Source organism: Vitis vinifera, chromosome 3, assembly GCF_030704535.1.
Source record: "Vitis vinifera cultivar Pinot Noir 40024 chromosome 3, ASM3070453v1".
NCBI lineage: Eukaryota > Viridiplantae > Streptophyta > Magnoliopsida > Vitales > Vitaceae > Vitis > Vitis vinifera.
The window spans coordinates 5,866,710-5,872,709 of record NC_081807.1 but is presented as its reverse complement, the minus strand read 5'-3'; positions in this window follow the sequence as shown (position 1 = coordinate 5,872,709).

Here is a 6,000-nt window from a genome sequence, read left to right as displayed (position 1 = left end):
CGGATTTCAAAACTCTTTTGAAAAGAAAACAATAAAATAATTTTTTTTTTAAATATTTTATTTTAAATTTTGGGATAATTTTTTTAAATCAATTTAAGGTGTTTTCACATATTTTTATTTTATAGAATAAAAAATTTAGTTAAAAAATATAATAGCGAAGATGAAGACTATTTTCTATAATTTTATTTAAAAAATTAGAAAGAGTTCTATCGTAACTTGGACTACAAACTCAACTAGAATTTAAAAACAATTAATTGAGCTCAATCTAATCTAATATCTAATTTGCGGTGTTCGTCCCAAGTTTAATCCAACTTCATTTCTCCATATTTGGGTTAAAATGAAGCTTATTGGATTAAATTCAAGTTGGTTTGGATGATCAAATTATATAATTCAAAATCTATTTATAATTTTAAATTTTTTTATATATATTTATATGAAAATTTTAATAATAAATAAAACAAAATTTCAAGATGATATTAAAAAAGTAAAAATAAATTTATACATCTAAAATAATGAAGAAGTATATGATATAATATAATTTGATATTTTTCAAGAAAAAAAAATTATATTAAATTATATACATTATAAATGTTATAAAAATACTAAATTAAACTTGATTTTTATTTTACTTCTTCTCTTCATCTATTTGTGGTACCATAATGTGCAAAGAATTAGTCAAAAATGGTGTGAATAAACTTTAAGGAAATGACAAAATGTCGATATCCTATAAAGTTGGTATCACTTGCTATTAAATTTGTACACACGATTGAATAAAGTATAAATAAATGAACTTAAGATATACATAAAACTGTATACATCACATTGTTTAATTAATAGTGTTTTTTATGCTTAGTATACTTAAATGTTATTGGTGGTGTCTTTTCTATATCTATTTAAAAAAAAGAGAGTATGTTTTAATGTTATGTCATTTTCGGTATCTATCGAAAAAACCATATTTTCAATATTTAGAGAAAAAAAGTATACTTGGACCATGTTATAGATAGACCCATTTTGAAAATATATGTGAAAGATACCTAATTCAAAATTCATTTATAATTTTTTTTACATATATTTATATGAAAATTTTAATAATAAATAAAATAAAATTTCAAGATAACAATTAAAAAGTAAAAATAAATTTATATATCTAAAATAATGAAAAAGTATATGATATAATATAATTTTATATTTTTTCTTAAAAATTTAATGTAAGATAATATACATTATAAATGTTATAAAAACATAAAATCAAATTCAAATTAAATTCGAGTTGTTCAAACCTTGACCTAAACCCAACTCAAATTGAGATCGAGTTAAAAAAACCTAATTAAAACTCGATCCAAGTATTGACAATAATTGTCCAAATGTTTACTTGAATTCAAGTTGGGTTGGAGATATCGGTCCAAATTGCACCCCTACCAATAATATTATAATTTTTTTTTTTTACTCTTCTTTTAGCCTACTATACTCCCATTTTCTATCTAATTTTGAAATAATTTTTTTTTTTGAATATGAGTATGATTTTATATTGACTTCTTGTATTACGAGTCTTCTAGTCGGTAAAGATCTTTCTTTCCTTCTATTTCCAACTCCATGTTGGTTTTATTCTCATTTATTTTAATATTTTTTATTATTTTAAAAATCACATTACGAAACTTCAAACACCAAGAAAGGGCCCCCCATTTCTTGACTCTAGAGGTCTTCATCACTTTTCTATTTTTCTTGTTATTAAACCACATATACACATGACCTTTCCTTGGCTTTAATTTGTGACCACAAAAATTAAAAGGCATCTTTGTACTTAATCCCAAGGAAAAAATAGTGCCTAACCCAAGTCACCATTTCCTTATCAACATAGAATATAACAAATCGAGCATTTGATTACCTAATATGTTATATTCTAGAATTAAGTTTATTATAACAAAAACTTGTTATAACTTATAATATATCTATTATTAGAAATGTATTTCAAAGGGTTGGGCCAACAACCAACTTGACCAAACCATGGTTCTTAAGGATTTGAAATTATGCCCAATAGGTTTTGAACCCTGATTTTTGTAAAATGCCCATCATGACTATGAGATTTCAACCACCATGAGATTTTGAAGACTTAAAAGGCACCATATTATTGAATATGACTATTATTATTATTATTATTATTATTATTATTATTATTATGTCGCTTAATACTAATTAAATGATGATAGACAAGGTGTAACTAACTTGGATTTGAACTTGGATAAAGTAGTATCAAAACAGGGTGTCAAAATGCTTCTCGAATGATTTTTATGGATAGTTAAGGATAAAAATATTAATTTTCACCAATATATTAATAATTGGATTTTGTGAATATATTGGGAAATATCAATGAAAATTTTGAAAACAATATTGATAAAAAATCACAAACAATGTGTGAAAACTCTATAAAATAGTAAAAATTTCATTACTATACAAAGAAAATGTAATGATTGTTTTTTAATGACTTTTTTTTATAAAAAAAATTGTCATTATCTCTAACCAATAGCATAAACAATGACTATATAAAATAAATAGTCATCTTGCTTTTCTATATATATATATATATATATATATATATATATATATATATATATATATATATATATGTATATGTATAAGATTTGGTGGGAAAACAATTTTTGTTTCCTTTTTTTTTTTTTAAAAAGTCATCTTTATAATGTAAAAATAACTATTTTAAATAGTCATAATGTTTTTTCATATTTCATTATAACGTTTAGTGGGAAAAAAATTTATTTCCCTCCAAAAACACTTATTCTCAAACCCTAACCCTTCTTTGCTCCTCTCTTTACTTTGAGGTGTTATCTCTCAACTCTAATGAGTTTATGTTGAGAAATAGGTAAATCTTTCTTCTCTATTTGTTCTATGATTTTATTCTCAACCTCACCCCCATTGAAAGAAATGAGTTGTGTTTCAACCTTTTTGTATTTGACTGATAAGAAAATCAAAAAGTGATTTACATTTTCTTTTTTTTTCTTTACCTTTTTTACTTTTTCTTGTTTAGTTACTTCCTTGTGAAATGTTTTCTTCAATTAAGTTACGTGTTTAGTTTCCATTTGTGGTTGCTAAGAAAATGTTGAATGATTTTTATCCATTTTCTATATTTTTCATGTTTAAATATGATTGGTTATTGAGAAAATAGAGGAATTGTTGTTCTTCATTTTGTTTGATTTCCATTTATTGTTTTGTTGTTAGGAAGATAGAAAAATTATTACTCTGTGTTTCTTTGTATTAATTCATGTTTGAGAAAATGAAGGATTTTTTCTTTCTCTGATTTCCATATTTTCAGTTTCTATTCTTAATTTACACATTTATTGCTTAACTGTTGAGAAAATGAAAGATTTTTTTCTCTTTAATTTTCATTCTTGATTTGCACACATTGATTGTTTGATTGTTGAGAAACGGAGGAATTGTTCTTTAATTTTCTACATTAATTTTTATGTTTGTTCTTTGATTTGTTGAGAAAATAGAGGATTTTTTTTCTATAATTTCCAAATTTTTAGTTTTTATTCTTGATTTTCACATTTGTTGTTTGGTTCTTGAGAAAAGGGACAAATTATTGTTCTCTAATTTTCCAGATTTTCTTGTTGTTTGATTTGCTAATAAAATGGGGGACCTTTTTTGTTTTCTCTTCAATTTTAAGATTTCCAATTTTCACATTTTCACATTTTTGTTTTCTATTTTTATAGATTAATTTCACGTTTTCTTGATTTGTCCAGAAAATGGAGGATTTTTTTTCTACAATTTCTAGATTTTTAGTTTCTATTATTGATTTTCAAGTTTGTTGTTTGGTTGTTTAAAAAATAGAGAAATTATTGTTCTTTACTTTTCTAAATTTTCACATTTGTTGTTTGATTCATTGAGAAAATGGGGGATTTTTTTTTTCTCAACTTTCCATATTTTCAATTTCAATTTCTACGCTTTAGTTAATGAGAAAATTGAGGAATAATTCTTCTTATTTTCTAGATTTAGTTTTGTGTGTGGTTTCTCTTTGAAAAGTGGATAAATTTGGATTTCTTGATTTTTCTTTTTCCACATATGATTGTAGTTGATTGAACTTTACTTGATGTTGTTTTGTAAAATCTTTAAGTTTATGTACACTTTATAAGAAAGTGTAAAACTCGATATCTATAATTTTTCCTTTCAAAAATAAAGGAAAAAGGGAAATAGGAGTTCGATGAAGTGAGAGGAGATTCTTTGAATGTCTTATTTATTTCATGTGATTTTATTTAAGATTTTTGTTTGTGGGTTCATATTTTTGTATTTGTCTTAACTACTCTTAAATAACTTTTTCTTTTCTGCTAATTAGAAGATGATGATTTGAAATACAAGAAAAAGACGGGGAGAAGTTCTCTAGGAGTAAAACCATTGTCTCATTATTCATGTATTATATCATGATAAGACACTATGTTCTTAAGATTATTTTACGATGATTTGGTAAATCTTTTGTTTCTATAAATATATATATATATATATATATATGATTTTCAGAAAACATCATGATTAATATTAACTTTTGCATTATCAAAATTATAAAAAAAACTGTTGAAATTGTTTGAGATAAAAAAGAGAAAGTTAAATAGTTTGTGATATGCTTAATTCTCTAATATTATTATTGTTATTCATGTGTTCTTGTGTTTTACACTCTTTGGAAAATATACTAAAATTTATTTCAATTTATTATAATTTTATTTAATATCCATGTTATTTAGTTATTATTTATCTTAACTTATTATAATTTTATTTAAGATCTATGTTATTTGTATTTTAACTCTTGATAGTTTAAAGGTCATCAAACATATTCTGAAACAAGATCTCATTGGGTAGCATTTGTAACTGAACTAATACTTAACAAAGGTCCACCTTCAATAGGTATATGAAACTCTTTTCTTACATTTATATTATATATTCTTTGATTGTTTGAAAAAATCACAATATTGATAACATGTTTTCATATAACATGATTGATAAAAAAAAAGTTATAAAAATTAGTATAATAAAAAATTTAAGCAAATCGCCCTATTTGTCTTATGTATTTTAAAATTATTTTCTACCATTTTCCTCTCAATTTCCTTTTCCTCAAATTTTATGAGAACCAAACATATCCTTACTATTCCCTTTTTATGGGTTGGGAAATTGGGGTTACACTCTTAGTAAAATGGCTTCTTTGAAGTTGTTTGAAGTGATTCAAGTTCTCAATGTTGATTAATTTGAACTTATAATAAGTTCATTAGTTGTTTTTATTGACTCTTGTGAGTTGTGGAAGCCAAGTACTAGTTGTGTAACATTTTTTGGAAAATCAATTAAGACCAATTTGAGTGTATAAATACTAATATGTGATTTACCTGTTATGTACATGTAGAGCAAATTGTCTATATTCAGCAAAATCATGGGCTATGAGTGATATTTCTCATTTTTAGATCAATCTTTTATTATGGATATACTTTATTGGTGTTAAAATACTTTAACATGTTTGTTCCTTAAAACGTATTATTAACAATATCAATTAATTATATTTTGTTCATTTTTTAATTTTTAAAAATTTCGCTTATATTTGTTAAATTTAAAATATAAGTTATCTACTACAATTGAAAACTACTCCACATGAATAGCATCACAACAAGTCCTCAACAACATTGCGATAAGCCCTAATAAATTTTTTTAATTTAAAATTAAATATTTGATGATAATTAGTCAATGCATACAACATAGAAAAGAAAAGTAAACATAAAAGGTACATATCATTTTCGTATTAGTTATTATAATGATTGAAAGAAAGCTTTGGTGACACCATGAAAAATAGTCATCAATGAATTATAATGATAATAGAAAATAGACTTTATTGATAGAAAATGACATGAATAAATAGGCATCATTAAGAAAAGATGACTAGAAAAAATAGTTATCAATAACTTTATAATGACATAGATAAGTAGTCAACAAACGACCCCCTAAAAGATGACT